Source organism: Ipomoea triloba, chromosome 1 (assembly GCF_003576645.1).
Source record: "Ipomoea triloba cultivar NCNSP0323 chromosome 1, ASM357664v1".
NCBI classification, from domain to species: Eukaryota; Viridiplantae; Streptophyta; class Magnoliopsida; order Solanales; family Convolvulaceae; genus Ipomoea; species Ipomoea triloba.
In genome coordinates, this window is record NC_044916.1 from 26,117,884 (window position 1) to 26,136,195 (window position 18,312).

Consider the following 18,312-nt stretch of genomic DNA (forward strand, 5'->3'; position numbering starts at 1 on the left):
TGAAGTCAAATGAACAGAGTATACGATCCGTCATTGTCGGCAACCAATAGGCTAAGGTGTGTACTGGAATGGTCGGTTCTGCATTTTTTGTGTATTTTTTTTGTTTAATGTTTTGACTTGGACTGTGCACTGATGCACCAGAATAATTACTTCCATTGCGGGGAGCATGATGCCTGACGTATTTACCTAATACTAAATTAATAAAATTTTAATGTTAAACTTTTCAATTTGTTTATGATAAAGATCACCTAATACTAAATTGGGTAAATCACCTATTTGGTCCCTCAATTATTCGCGAACTGTCAATGTTGATCCTTAATCCCGTAATCATCGATTTGACCCTTGAAATAAAATGTGATGCGTCAACTTAACCCTTCCTGCCGTATTTCGACTAATAGCCGGTGAGGAGCTTGATTTAGCAAGGGCAAAGTGGACATTTCACGTGTAAAATCCCAATTCTCCCTCTTTATTACGTAAAGCCCTTGCCAAATCAACCCAGCTTTCGCATCCTCAATCAATCCAGCTTTCGCATCCTCAATCAACCCAGCTTTCGCATACCCAGAAATCAGAATATTCCAAGAACACAAGTCCCTCTCACCCATTTCATCAAACACTTGACGGGCTTCTGAGGGCCTCTCACATTTGCAGTAAAACTCAATAATTCGATTGGAGATGAACACCCCAGGCGTGAAATTCGATCTTTTTAAATGGGCGTGCACTTTCCTCCCCTCCTCAAGCACTCGCTGCTCAATGCAGAGCTGGAAAAGTGCCGAGTATATAGCAGCAAAAGGGTAGCCGATTAGGGAAGCGGAAGTTGCCTGATCTACAGCTACAGTGGCGACGGAGGTGGCGGTGGCCGGTGGACTTTTTGGAAGAGAAGCAAAGATGCTCGAAACTCCTACCACTGATTCAACAGCCACCGCCAACATTGCTACTGTGAAGCGCTATGCACCTCCCAACCAAAGGAATCGCTCCCTTGGAAGGCGCAAATCTGGAGTAGATTGACTTGAAAGAGCAAATAATGATTGGAGCTATTTGTTATCAATCGTTATACCTTGCACCACGGTGCACATAGTAATGTGCACCACGTACGTGAAACGACGTCGTTTCGGTGTTAGTGGACGCGGACGCGAATGACTCCAGGGAATTCATTATCTATAATACACATAATCATTATTTATAATACATAGAACGTTTGCCTATAATACACAGAATGTTTGCCCAGAATACACAGAATATTGATGTTAGTGGACGCGGACGCGAACGCGAATGACTCTAGAGAATTCATTATCTATAATACACATAATAATTATATAGAATACACAGAACGTTTGCCTATAATACACAGAATGTTTGCCCAGAATACACAGAATATTGACACAAAATACACAAAACTCATCCTCCTAACATTCGAATGCACAAACACATCACAACATGTGTTAATAGCATGAATACACAGAATATTGACCCAAAATACACAGAACTCATCCTCCTAAACATTCGAATGCACAAACACATCACAACATGTGTTACTAACATGAATACACATAACAGTTGCCTAGAATACACAGAACGGTTGCCTAGAATACACAGAATGATTGCCTGGAATACACAGAATATTAACATAAATATAGAGACCGGCCGAAACGGGAAACGCGATTTCCAAAAAAACGGACGATTAGTTTACAATGCTCAAAACGACGTCGTTTAGGTACGTGGTGCACATTGCTATGTACACCGTGGTGCACGGTATAATTTGCCATTTGTTATGAATTGGGCCTCAATTAAAAGGTTTGGGAGGTACGAACCTTCATAAGTCATAACATCTTTCTTAAATTATGGTAAAGCGGTATACTTGTGATTTTCCCAAATAGAAAGTCCCAGGTTCGAACCTTATATTTTTCGTGCTTCAATATGATAAGAAAATATGTATACACATATATTACATTGTAATAAAGTTAATAATACTAAAAAAAAATGTTCCCTAATTTTGAGACTTTTGTCAACTAAACCACTTCAAGTTGTATATACTCAACGAAGCTGGAGACAAAGTGAAAATTATGGGGTGTTTGGTTCCAGCATTAGAATTGAAATCTAATTGAAATCAAATATTTAGTAATTATAATAGCTTTAAATAAAAAAAAGAATTATTTAACTATTTTATAGTTAATAAGAATTGAAATCAAATTAAATAAATAAATAATTAAAATATATAATACATACATTTACAAGTATATATGTGTATATATATAATATATTAAAGTTCCTTAGTGAATGTATGGACAGAAACTATTTTCGTTTTTTCTTTCTGATTCTTTTTTTATTTCATTATTTAAAAGTGGGGGTTAAAAATGACAACGCATCTTATGAGTACTAAACGATTTGAATTTAATAGTAAGATAATAAAATATACAAACAAACATAATAACGATAACACAAACATAACTTAATCCGTAAGTCGGATCGAATATTTAATTAATGAGTCAAATCTTTAATTAATAGATCGGATCTTTGACCTCATTAATCAAATATCCGACCTGTCGTACAAATTGTGACATATGAAATAGTCTCACACAAGATTTTGCCACATAATAATGTGTATCAGATAGATACTAAGGTACGAAAATCACTATAAAAATGCTACTTACCTCTTTAAAATGTGTCATCCATATCATTTGTAATTTTGTATCTTATGTTTTAAAGATTGCACTTTACTTTTTGTATCTTATGTTTTAAAGATTGCACTTTACTTTTCGCTATAAGCATGACACCATTAAATTTCCGATTAATATTTCTTAGCTTATACCTTTATTTTTTGGTAAAAATTTGTGTGAGATCGTCTCACAAATTTTTATTCAGTGACGGATCAGGTCAAGATGAAATGTAATACTTATACTAACAAATGTAATACTAAATCATGAATAAAATATTATATTTCATCTTAATCCAACTTATCTCACGGATAAATATTTGTAAGACGATCTCACACAAGTGTGACTTTTTTTTTTAAATCCTTTATATTTATTTTCTCCCTAAGAGATGCACCGTACCACATCTAGCTCGTATTGTCATAAGTCATAACTACTGCCACTAACAAGTAACAACTGTCGAACTCAATTACTATAAAATAAAAAGAAAAGAATATATGCATTGAATTTTACAAAATATTTTAATTCTTTTCTAAAAAAAATGTCAAATAAGGAATTGAATTTATTAAGTTTATACAATAGCGCAATAGGACATTAAGTTGGTGCAAGTGGGAGATCAATTTGGCCTTGTTAGTTGAAACTCTCTTTGTAAACTTTCTTGTCAACTTGACCGTGCTTTTGGAGTTTGGGGTGGAGTCCCCTTAACTATACCCCTTCTAGTCTTTGGTAGATTCTTCAAAGGATGTGGAGGGCGTTATACATCCTAAGAGAGTATATAGTTTTGAGTAGTGTGTTTCTTGCTTCGTGAGATTAAGAGTCCCTTAATAATAAGTATTTTTTTTTAACTTGTCATGAGGTTTACCGATTTATGAGTAAGTAATGAATATAAAGAATTTTTTATTGGATTTAATTTAATTATTTCAAGTCTTTGTTATTCTCTTTAAATTTTCATTCTCCATATTTTTAATGTATTTTCTTTTAAAAATATATTCAAATGTACAAGTAAACATATTCTCTATTTTTTCCTTTCTCCAAATTTTTATGTCATTGAAATAATGAAGAATTTTTCTAGTTAGTAAACACACTCTTATTATATTGCCATGTCAAGAGGTAAATTTAAGAGGGGAAGATATCTTTTTTTTTTTTTTTTAACAATAAATATTTGATATTTTAAAAAATAAATTCTTACCTTTTTATTTGATTTTTTCATAGTAGAATATAATATTGTATAATTTTCTTAAACATTGTAATTTAAGTGTGTCTACATATATACAGTTGCTATTAGGAGTTACTTAAAAGGTGTTCAGACTAATTAATCACATGCAATTATAATACACCAAAACAGAAGTAACAAACATAAATTAAACAAATAAGTAGATAATAAGAAACAGTTTTAGACAAAATTATTAGACATTTGGCTCCATATGGGTCTTTTCCCAACAATAAGATAATTTGTTTGTACACTTCAATCTGTCACACTTCTAATCAAATTTCCATTTTCTTTATCAAACTTGAATTGCAAAATCTCTGTATCTTAACTACAATTAATGTATGAAATCTGGGGTGAATATATATACATAAACATTAATAAAATACATCTCAAACAAGCATGGAAGCAAAAATATGTGAAATAATACTCTTATAAAAAAGTCAAACATTTGGATACATCACTCAATGTCTCCTTCGTTTCCTTGTTGTATCCTCTTCAGAGCTAGAGCTAGAGCTGGATTTGTGTTGTTGCATGATTAGCCACGACATATTCTTCAAATACTCCCTGAGATTTTCTGTAATCCCACCCAGACCAATTTGTGTGAAGAAATTGATTGCAAACCGAATATTATTGGGATTATCCTTTGGAAATATTGAGTCAAAGGATTCTTGCATTGTTGGGTCACTAAGACGATGATTCAACGAGCGGATTCCAAGGTGTTCCGACAATTCCTGGAAGAGAATCTTGATAAATATGCGAGAAGAAGAGGTAGTGTCTTCTTCCGTAAGGCGTATGTAAGCCAGAACATGCCAAGGCAAAGCATCAGTTCCAAGCAGATATGCAAAAAAGTGGGCAACATTTCGCAGTTTATTAGTTTCTAGACGGTGAATCATCGAGTATTGTTGCACAAAACACCTCTCCAAATTCTCCTGGTAAACTTTATTGATCATGCATAAACGCTGCCCCAAAAGACAATACTTGCGGAGGTAAGTTCTCTCCTGACTGCAACACTCTAAAAGCATTACGCATAACTCCATCTCTTGACCAGGCTCAAGTTTAATTTTCAACAGCTTATGACCTGTTTCCTCAAAATCAACACTGGACATAATTGTTAGATAGATGGTTCTTCGTAGGTTAACTAAGTTTGTTTCAGTCTCATCTTTTATTTTCATTTGCTCTTCTTCATCATCATCCCCAGATTCCTCACCTAGGATTGCCGTTTTCAATTCTTCATACTTTTTTTCATTCTCTAAGAAATTAGGATCTGGCTTAAAAATATCCAGAGCAATTTCAGGGTCTATAGTATCTTGCAAAGATATTTCACAGGTAAACTGATCTTCTTTCTGTACTAGATCAAGCTCTGGACGTTTTGCAGGGTATCCCTGAAACTTTGCTTTACGTAATGCAAAGAGGCTTTCAATTAAGAACTGAACCCTTTTATCTATCTCTCCTTCGTGAAGTATTCCACGAAACCGCTCAAAGATAGCATGGAATCCGCGGGGGGTGAGGTCTTGCAGCATGGATCCACACTCGGTAACAAAATCAACAGCAATTTTAACACTGTCATCTGAGGGATTTTCGAGCAAAACGGCAAGTAATTCCAGAGCAATTAGCTCATGAACTACTTGCTGGTTCACAAGATGAGCAATGAATTTAACTGCTGCTAACAACTGGGGCTTATCATTATGTTTATATGCTCTTTGGAGTTTTAATATAATCCTCTTCAAAAGAAGATGGCCCACCACTGGGAACTTAGTGTTCACAACTGCAACTAATGCTGCAAATACATCTGTAAAACCTGGAGAAGCCATTTGAGACTTTATACAGGATCGGCAAAATAGACCCCTTCCACGAATCAGATTCTCACCAAATAATTCTGGAATGATGTTCTTTATATTTGTTGCATTCACTTTGTTCATCAATCCATTTATACTCTTCTTAAGAGCATCCCAACTCATTCTTTGGTATTCAACTGAGGTTTTGTCCTCCTGTATCTCCTTCAACTTGAAAGGGGGAATATAATAATAAACTCCTCCACTTGTTCCCGAATTTCCTTCTTGCTTTGAAACTTTAGAATCCTCAGCATTCAACTTTGCATAATCTCTATCCCTGTAGTTTTCTTCATCTCTATCCCTACTGCGGTAATTCTCTTCATCCATATCCCTACTGCGGTAATTTTCTTCCTTGTCTCTGAAAATTTGTGACGACTGCATGATAGTCGAAAACATTTTTAACTCAGTTTAGGAAAAGACAAAAGTTTCTAATTTGCGAGGCACTTTTTGAATTGGGAAAAGTTTTTAATTTGCTAGACACTTTAGGTATTGAGAAAAAGTCTGGATCTACACCGAGCTTAGGAACACTTTCCTTGTTGCCTGAAGATTTTATATAGACTTTCGAGTGATCTTTTTGGAATGTGATTTCCTATATTGAAGGGGATCGGAGTTGTATTCCTGACTTTATCTTATCTTTTAGGATTAGAATCTATATTTTTTCCAAGTACAATGAAATAACCCAACAACAACAACAACAACATAATAATAATAATAATAATAATAATAATAAAATTTCATACTCCTTATATATTAGTACAATTTTTTGAAGTCAAATGAACCGTACTTGTATGGTGGACCATGAGTGTATAATATCGAATGATATTGCAGATATATCGAAAATAAATTGTAGTTGTGTTGAAATGTAACTGCAGTTGTTTTAAAATGTAACTGCAGACTACAGAGTCTGCAGTGTATATAAACTGAAAGTGAATGGCGCGAAACGAATACTGTTTCAATCGTTTGTTTTCATTAATCAAAACAACGTCGTTTTGATGCATGGTCCACAATTTATTGTGGATTGCGGTCCACAATAAAACTTGCGTCAAATGACCGAGTATACGATCCGTCATTGTCGGCAACCAATAAGCTAAGGTGTGTACTGGAATAGATTCTGCATTTTTTTGTGTGTATTTTTTGGTTTTCTTTTTTGAGTTGGACTATGCACTGATGCACCAGAATAATTACTTCCATTGCGGGGAGCATGAATGCATGATGCCTGACGTATTTACCTAATACTAAATTAATTATTTTTGAAGGTTAAACTTTTCAATTTTTTATTTTATGGTAAACATATACACATACATACGCGCGTATATATGTGTATATATATATATATATATATATATATATATATATATATATATATATATATATATATATATATATATATATATATATATATATATATATATATATATATATATATATATATATATATATATATATATATATATATATATATATATATATATATATATATATATATATATATATATATATATATATATATATATATATATATATATATATATATATATATATATATATATATATATATATATATATATATATATATATATATATATATATATATATATATATATATATATATATATATATATATATATATATATATATATATATATATATATATATATATATATATATATATATATATATATATATATATATATATATATATATATATATATATATATATATATATATATATATATATATATATATATATATATATATATATATATATATATATATATATATATATATATATATATATATATATATATATATATATATATATATATATATATATATATATATATATATATATATATATATATATATATATATATATATATATATATATATATATATATATATATATATATATATATATATATATATATATATATATATATATATATATATATATATATATATATATATATATATATATATATATATATATATATATATATATATATATATATATATATATATATATATATATATATATATATATATATATATATATATATATATATATATATATATATATATATATATATATATATATATATATATATATATATATATATATATATATATATATATATATATATATATATATATATATATATATATATATATATATATATATATATATATATATATATATATATATATATATATATATATATATATATATATATATATATATATATATATATATATATATATATATATATATATATATATATATATATATATATATATATATATATATATATATATATATATATATATATATATATATATATATATATATATATATATATATATATATATATATATATATATATATATATATATATATATATATAAATTCAGGTGTGGCCGTGCTCTCCCGTGCGGTCACACACCACTCAATGTTACGAAATACACCACTCACTGTTAAGAAACACACCACAATGTTAAGAAACACACCACAGTGCATATTTGTGTGGTGTGTTTCTTAACATTGAGTGGTGTGAACCGCACGGTCGCACCTGATTATGACTCTATATATATATAAAAGTAATTATATCAATTAATTTGATATATATTGTATCAAAATAAATTGTTATATACAGAGAAATTATATTCTATTCTATTAAAATATGTTAATTCTTTTGTATCTAATCTTTATTTATTATAATTATTAATATTTTGACAATAAAAAATTATAGTCTATAGTTGGATTGCGCATTTATCCTTATATATTATATTAGCTGTCAACTCACGCATTGCACGGATAGTCTAATGTCCAATGTGTGTTTTTAAATTAGTATTTCAGAATTTATCAAAGTATCTTCTGCTATCATGGCCTATACCAATAATGCAAAATTATCAAATTTTTCATAAAAATAAATATTTCAAGAATCCATAAATATGACATGTGGCATAAATGTTGGATTAGCCGATGCATTAGCAGTTTAGATGATAGTATTCAAAATTGCTATTTCAAGAATCCATAAATATGACATGTGGCATCAATATGCAGCACTGCACCCTCACTGGCCAGCATAATTTTTGCAACACAAAATCTTGTTAATTTTACCAAATTAGTGTGATCCATGCTTAGCTTCCTCTTATTACCACTCCCGCAAAATGAATTCTTGATTAATTGACCAAAGTTCATGTTAAATTTTATATTGTATTTTTTTTAATACACTCTAACATATTCATAGTATAAGTTCAACAATTATGCCAATTATAATTAGGATGTGGTTCGAACCTAAAACATTTCTTATGAAAATCAATTAGTAAATTAATAATAATAATATAGTTAATGGAATATTCCATTACTAAAGTTTACATTGGTAGAATGCATAGGTATTTAGAAAAAGTAAATGATATAATAGAGGGTAAGTAGGAAAAATAATAAAAATAATATAAACCATTCATTTCAACTAATAATTACACCAATATTTTTAGTTTCTATTAGGACCTATCTTTATTGACTTATTAGGTTTGTAGATATATGCTTATTTTAACACGCCCTCACATGTGTGGTTGTTTACTGTTTGACCGGGCACATGGAACACGTGAACATAATCATCGTTTATTATATATCATGTATGTATTATATGTTCAACATGCCCCTTTTTTTAATAGGCTCCAAGCAATATGTAAATGATAATATTTGATTATTGGATGATACGGAGATTTGAATCATAACCTTTTTACATGTGGTTGGATTTGATATCAAATTAATACGGGCATATTTATTAAGTAGATATTACAGTTTCATTAAGTCAGTACTACTCATTAGACGCAATATAATTCATCCCTACAATTTTCCATTTTCGACTTGACATGGCAAGTTCATGCCATTAATTTTATTTTTCCTCAACCAGTAGTTGAAAGAATGACAATAACTGTCTGCATGTTTAGCTCAACGGGTCACATGAGTGAAATTTGAGAGAAGAATGACAACAATTAGCCTGCATGTTTAACTCAACGGATCACATGAGTGAAGTTTAGGAGAAGAATGACAACAATTGTAATTCTTTCAACTAGTATATATTCATGTCAGCCCTTTTGTTGACAATTTGCCACTTTTGTACTTCTTTTTCTTTGTAATAATAAATTTAAACATTATCTATTTATTTATTAATTATTATTATTATTATTATTATTATTATTATTATATCTTAGAATTAAGTTAAAATTGTATATATGAACGTAGAAGAAATAGTAGTAAAATGCAAATATGCTGATATTGCAATATATATGGTCTGCTTTTGAAGGTGAGAAAGAATTATAATGATAAAGATAGCATCAACTCACTATTGTATGTTCATTAAATTACTAACGTAGATTATTATTGTTACTATTATAAATTTATTAAATCATTACTAATGGTTCATTAAGTTACTACTATAAATATATCACACAATTATTGAAAAGATATATTGAACAATATATTAATATGAGTGTTATTTCAATAATTCCAATGAATACATTTAACAATATATATTTTTATAAATTAATTTTATTTATAAAAAATAATGTGTTCAAGTCAATTAGTCTATTGTTGAGATAGCCCAATAAACATGTCTAAGCCAACCCAATGTGTAAGTTGTATTGGGCAGAATCGGCCCAATTGTAATGTATCCCAACATTGAGCTTCACTACCTACTAGCAATTAATTCGTATTATCAATTAAAAGGTTTGGGAGGTTTGAACCCTCATAACTAGTATTGTAAAAGCAGGCTAGCCTGCCCCACCACAAGCTTAAATTTTAGTGGGCTTTTGCAGGTCGGTCTATGAACTAGGATTTCTATATTTTAGCCTGCTCCACATGAGTTGGCAGGTCCCGTAGATTTTTTTAAAATATAAATAAAAAATAATAAATACATACATACATACATACATATGTATGTATGTATGTATGTATATATATTAAAATTTAAAGGGCTTGGCCCGCGGGTCGCGGGCTATTTTTGTGTAGCACTAACCCGCCACACAAGGGAGTAAGTGCGGGTTGGTTCGCAGGCTTCGACCCACTTTGACAGTACAATTTATAACATCTTTTTTTAAGTGTTCCATAACTTTGAGACTTTTGCCAACTAAACCACTTCAAGTAGTATATACTCAACTAAAGGCGGAGAAATGAATTTTATGATTACTAAATAATTTGAACTTAATAGTAGGATAATAAAATAGACAAATAAACATAATAATGTGTATCGAATAAGATAGTAAGGTACAAAAGTCACTAAAAAAACGTTACTTTAAAATTTGGATTTTTTTTCATCAATATCATTTGTAATTTTGTATCTTATGTTTTAAAGATTGCACTTTATTTTTCGTCATAAGCATGACAGCATTAAATTTCGGATTAATATTTCTTAAACCTTTATTTATACTTTTTCTTTTCTTTTTAATCCTTTATTTTTATTTTCTCTCTAAGTGATGCACCGTACAACATCTAGCTTGTATTGTCATAACTACTTGTTGGACGTTGTCTGGGTTGGTCGAATTTAATCCATACTCAATTCGAGACATGACGCTGTGGCTTACCATTGAAGAATGTGGGTGTAGCTCGGGCCAAGTTCAATCCCAGGAGGGATTGATGGGTGCGTAGGCTAAGGACCGAGTCGGGTATGCTACGTAATTGGACTTGATTTTCAAAGGTTGCGGTAGGTCTGGGAGGGGGATTATTGGGCATGGCCGGGTTGGTCGAGTTCAATCCCTACTCGATTCGAGACATGGCACTATGGCTCACCATGGAGGGATACTGTTAAATGATTAATGTCTATCTACTTATCACCAATTGGTTTTCAAATAGTCAAACAACTCTGTGACTAAGTGTGCGCGCTTGACTTACAGTAGTCACAAGATGGGTGACTCCCTAGTAAGCATAATGCAGCGTTGAGATCCATCACTACTGTCAATAGCAACTATCGAACTCTATTACTATAAAAAGATTATACGCATTGAATTTTACAAAATATTTTTAATTTATTTTTTTAAGAGTATCAAATAAGGAACTGAATTTATTAAGTTTATACAATTGAACTATTGAACTAAAAATGTGTTAACAAAATACAATTACAACATTAAACAAACAAAATGTGTGCGTATTACTTCTTTTCACTTGTTAACTTATAATTTTTTTTGATAATATATGGTATGACATGTCATAGATCATGGTTGCAGTAGGCGCTAGGCGCTAGTCGGGCGGTAGACTAGCGCCTAGCGTCTAAGCGGTCTAGGCGGGGCCTAGGCGGTTCTAGGCGGCGACCTATAAAAATTAAAAATTAATTCATGTGTGTGTGTATGTCATATATTATATTATATTTTATATATATCTTACTTCTCTTACTTATCTAAATAAATAAATTTAAACATATATAAATATAATAATAAAATTAACAAGGCCGACTCGCTCGAGTTAACTCGGCCAAATTCAACCTAATCGGCCGCCAACTCGGCCCAGTCGGCCGAGTTAGGCGCTAGGCGGACGCCTAGGGAGCAATTCGCCTCGGTCTAGGAGCGCCTAGCGCCTAGGCGGGTGCTTAAGATTTTTTTACTAGTCTATATATATATATATATATACACACACACACACACACACACACAGAAAAAAGGAAAAAGGAAAAATGAATTTAGAAAAATATCTAGGGACAAAAAAAATGAATATACATGATTAGAAATTATAAAACCTATACTACAAATGAGAATAAATAATTTTATCTAATATACACTCGGTGCATATATATATATATATATATATATATATATGTACAATAATAATTGTGTTGTATGGTAGCTGCTGGGTTTCTCTCACCATCAATAATAATAATAATAATAATAATAATAATAATAATAATAATAATAATAATAATAATAATGTTGGAAGGAGACAATGCTTAAGGAAAACACTTCACAATATAATGGAGCCCTGGAGGGCCAGTATGTAATTAGCCATTAAAAAAAACTCTTGTTAGTCGATTAATGATCAGTGTAGTTGAACCCAATGGGGTAGCTCAAGTGTCAAGTGAGCTCTTTTTGTAGGGAGGAATTTTGGGAGAACCTGGGTTTAATTCCTACAAGTGACGATTCCCCCTGGGCGAGCTCACGTGCCTCCCGGAGCGAATGTGGGTGGACCCTGGACCGTTAAACGGACGGAGAGAAATTCCTACAAGTGACCCTGGACCGTTAAACGGACGGAGAGAAATTCCTACAAGTGACGATTCCCCCTGGGCCAGCTCCCGTGCCTCCCGGAGCGAATGTGAGTGGACTCTGGACAGTTAAACAGACGGAGAGAAAGACCCTGTAAATTTATCCAAAAAAAAAATGATCAGTGTAATTGATGAGATTTTAATTCGTATTGAAGTTGATCAATTCACATCTACTATACTAATAAGAGCCAAAGAGAGTTTAGACCTAAAATGGGTAGAAAAAATGGCGGTCAAATTATTTAATCAAATGGATGGTTCAGATGAATTATTTAATCAAATAGATGGTTAAGATAATTCATATTAATATTATTAATAGAGATTACCTAATTAATTAACCTTACTTTTATGATTATCCGTTAAGTTTTCCGTTAAATATTCTCTTCTCCGTTAATATTCCGTTAACTTTTAACTTACCCATTAATTTCTATAAGAAAAGTCTTAGGTTCGAACCTCATCTCAATCAAATTTGACATAATTATTATGTTTCTCACTCTATTTACTCTTATTAAATTAAATAAATTAGTAGCTACAACAAAAAATGATACATATGTATTTCTTTAATTTAGAATTATGTGTCTACAATACCTTTATTTGAAAAAAATTATTCATTATCAAAAAATTAAATTAAATAAGAGAAATAATTTCATTAGTTATATTGTCTTTATTTTCTCTCATGCAAAGATTCTTTATATTCAAATTTATCAACTGATATTCATTTCCTTGTCCATTATCTTATTTTTACAATATCTTGTAATTAAATATCAAAGTTATAGTACAAAATAATGTTATATATTTATTTACCAAGCATTTTATTAATACTATGACAAAAAAAATTTAAAATAATTTGAAGCTAATTATATTAACTACTTGGGGATTGGTTGACAAAGAGAATACTAAAATAACCCAACAAATTGAAGCGGAATCGCTCTATTTTACTCTTATTGAATTAAATAAATTAGTAGTTACACTAAAAAATGATACATATGTATTTCTTTAATACCATGAAAAAAATAAAAAAGAATAATTTGAAACCAATCATATTAACTACTTGGGGGATTTGTTGACAATGAAAGTACTTAAATAACTCATTACCCAGCAAATTGAAGCGAGAAACTACATTTTAATATCTTTGGAATATATAATATTTTAAATATTCAAAATTTTATTAATTTATTTAATCTTTTTTCTTAAACTAGGGATTTATTTATCCACAATAACTCATTTAACAATAATGGTTGAACCAAATGAACCCCAAGCAGAACACCTAAAGGAAAGTCCATAGCTCATATATCATAATCTCATTGCATGACGTTGTCATCTATGCTACCAACAATAACCGAATTGCAAATAACACACTACCAACAAAAAGGAAGAGAACAAATAGTAAAGATGAAGACAATGACAATGTTACTCAAAAGAGAATTAAAAACACTTATAAAAATTCAAATGAAAAGTAGTATTTATTTAGACTATCATTTTTAGACCAAATATTTAGACTATCGATTTTACAAGGTTGCAAACATTTATTTTAGTAATAATTATAATGAATTTTCTATATTATCTTGGATTCATATACTTTGAGTTAGATATTTAAATAAAAAAATTCAACATTCAATTGCCTATGTATAAACTTCTCATATATAATCTTGCATTGATATACTTTCAAATATTTATTTAAATATAAACATTGGGCATTAACCCATTTGCGCAATGCGCGTATAAAACTAGTATAGTAATAAACATAAAAGATTTTATTGTAACATCAGGAGCTAAATATTGATTGAAGAATATTTTTTTTAAATCGATTTGCTTAAATTATTGCAATTTTGACACAAAAAAAAAAAAGTAAAATTAAGGTAATAAGAATAATTAATAACACAAGAGATCAATTTATATCATTTGGACAAAATTGAATTAATGCACTAATAAAAAAAATAAAAAATAAAAAGAAAGATCAAAGTGGCAATAACTGAAGACACGTATGTGTGTATACCTTTGTGGTGTTAAGTGGTTTAAATTAATGAAATAATTAGCAATTTAAGGTTTAATGATGTTAACTAGTAACAACTTAAATCGCATAATTCAACATTTCTCCCCCAAAATCCGGAGAGCGAGAAAGGTTAACTTGAAAGTGGGGTTATTTAAAAAAAAAAAAATGGAAAGTGGGGGGCCGGCCATATATTATTTCTCCCAATTAAATATGCTTTATTTATTATTTTGTTTCCTAAACTATAAGAGAACTCCATAAAGGGAAACCCTTGTAGATGGTGACATGCAACCAGATCAACTTGCTCTAATTATTTGATCAATAATGACAACTTATATAATATTCTCAAGGATGGGAGGGGAATAATATAAAGTTTTACCACAACACATTTCAATTTGCGTTGTATAATATGTTTCCTATGCCGTTGAGAAAAATAATTGAATTTCTATTATATTTGGGTGTAATTGATCAATTGCTATATCATATACCAGAGTTCATATTGCATTGTGAACCCTAATACAAAAAATCTGCACCTTCAGTTAAAACATTCTATATCTACATTTAACAGTTTCTGTACATGTAAACAAATAACTTGATAATTGCGGACACATAATATAATAGTTACAAGTACATAAACTGCATGTAAACTGCGGGTATAAAATGCGTCAACTAATTACAAATATAAATACTAAAGGTTATTTTTAAATCAAGATCTACAATGCAATATAAACTACAGTCCATGGTATGATTTGCCATAATTCAAAGCGTTAGAAATATATTACTAATTAATTCAATCGCGATATTTAAAAAATAAGGATACTACACTTCATTCTTAATATTCACATTAAAAAAAAAAAAAAAAAGAAGCTTTGGAGGCCTATTGTTAATTTGACTTTGGAGTGCAACGCTTGATAAGATGACAATAGGACAGTTGGTGCACGTGGGACATCAATTTGGCCTTGTTAGTTGGAACTCTCTGCCTAAACTTTCTTGTCGACAAGAGCATGGGGCTTTTGGAGTTTGGGGTGGAGTCCCCTTAACCGTACCCCTTCGAGGGGATGTGGAGGGCATTACACATCCTAAGAGAGTATCTAGTTCAGAGGCTTATGTCACGTTTTGTTTGCTGAATAGGTCTGAAATGAAATAGTATTCCTAGTAATAGACATATTCTTTTGTTTGGTAAAAATTTCTATTCTTAGGAATAATGTTCCTAGGAATGATCTATTTTCCTTCCTCCCTAGGTATTAACCTATTCATAAGTTCTCAGGAATAACTTAAAGTTGCTATTTCTAATTTTACCCCATGGCGTTTTGGAGAAAGATTTTCCTTTCCCCAAAAGGCCCCTATATTATTTTTAAAAAAAAAACTTGTAACTAAGAGCAATTAAGGCTCCTTAAATGAAAGAGCTTTTGGCTCTTTAAGGCTTCCTCATCCTGTTGTTAAATTCAAAAGAGAAGCATTGCTTCTCTTATATAGAGGAGCTAAAAATGAGCTCCTCTTTTTGAGTTACCGATATGGGATCAAAAACTTACATTTGTGTTTTTTCTTTTAAAGAATTATTTTATATATAATTTTGTTTTGTATTATTATTATTATTATTATTATTATTATTATTACTATTACTACTACTAGTACTACATATTTTATAAGGGTATTTATGTCTTTTAAAACATATTTCATTTCTATTCCTTAATCCAACCAAACACTATAATAAAATTCCTAAGTCTATTCCTCCCGCGAACCAAACAATAGAATAGAATACAATTTATATTCTATTCATTGTCTATTCCATTCTATGGAATAGCATTCCTATTATCTCAAAATTCATCCCGTGAACCAAACATGTTAGAGTTGTGTGTTTCTTTGTTTTGTGTGATTCATATCATAGTCCCGTGATAATAAGTATTTTATTTTTTTAACTTGTCGTGAGGTCAACTAATTTATGAGTGACCAATGAATATAAAGAATTTTTTATTAGATTTAATTTAATTAATTATTTCAAATCTTTGTTATTCTTTCTTTAATTTTTCATTCTCCATATTTTTAATGTTTTTTTTGAAAAAATTTTAAATGTATAAGCAAGCATATTCTTTATTTTCCTTTCTCCAAATTTTTATGTCACTGAAATAATTAAGATTTTTTCTAGTTAATAAGCACACGTACTCTTATTATATTTCCATGTCAAGATGTAAATTTAAGAGGGGAAAGTATCATTTTTCTTTTAAAAAAAAAGAAAGAAAAAACAATACAATATTTGATATTTTTAAAAATAAATTCTTACCTTTTTATTTGATTTTTTCATAGTAGAATATAATATTGTAATATTTTCTTAAACATTACGGAGTATAATTTAAGTGTGTCTACATATAAACAGTTGCTATTAGGAGTTGGTTAAAAGGTGTTCAGACTAATTAATCACTTGCAATTATAATACACCAAAAGAGAAGTAACAAGCAGAAATTAAACAGAAAAGTAGATAATAAGGAACAGTCTTAGACATAAAATTATTAGACTTTTGGCTCCATATGGGTCTTTTCCCAACAATAAGATAATTTGTTTGTACATTTCAATCAGTCACACTTCTAATCAAATTTCCATTTTCTTTATCAAACTTGATGAGTTGCCATAATTTCCAGTTTTCCACTACTATTAGAGTATTAGTTCACCAAAATTTTATGTGTTTTAAATATTTTTTATTTTTTATTTTAAGTATAATGTGTCAGTGGCCTAACATTATTATTTAACTTTTTTTATTTTCATCTTACACGTCGCGTAATGAAATTAATTTACTCATTCCGAAGTAGTTTTATTAAGGTAGAACGTTACAATCATATATATGACATTTGGAGTGGTATCCTCTAGGCCATGGAATGCAATTAACATCAAGAGAAAGATTAGACAGAAGGAAGAAAGGGGGTTTAGAATATGAAGGAAAATGGAGGCAATATTGGCTCTGGCTTCAATAAGTTGAGAAAGTAGTTATGAACAGATACTGTATTGTAATAGAGTCAATAGTATTAAAAAAAAAAAAAAAAGAATATGAAGGAAAAAGTTATCCTCAAAAGTGACCTAATAAATGTTGGCAGTTGAAGAACTATTTAATTAGGACCTGGAAATTCTTAATTAGCATATCGGTTTTTTGAAAGGAGTGTCATGTTGCCTTATATATTGTCCTAACGATTAGTTATGATAGAATTCAAACTTAGTCATATCACTATAAAGGCAAAAGGATCAAATAGGCCCATGTACTATCATTGATTGTTTATCTAGCACCATGAACTAAAATATGGTCCATCTAGGTCATTATACTCCTAATTATTTTTCAACTAGCATTTTTAGCCTATTTCTAACAAGTAACCCATCTAATTTGATGACATGGAAA

At 29.7% G+C, this 18,312-nt stretch overlaps 1 pseudogene; it reads right to left on the reverse strand.

The window, feature by feature from the left end:
* Positions 1-4,319: 4,319 nt before the first annotated feature.
* Positions 4,320-6,071, reverse strand: LOC116011258 (annotated as a pseudogene).
* Between the last annotated feature and the right edge of the window lie 12,241 nt (positions 6,072-18,312).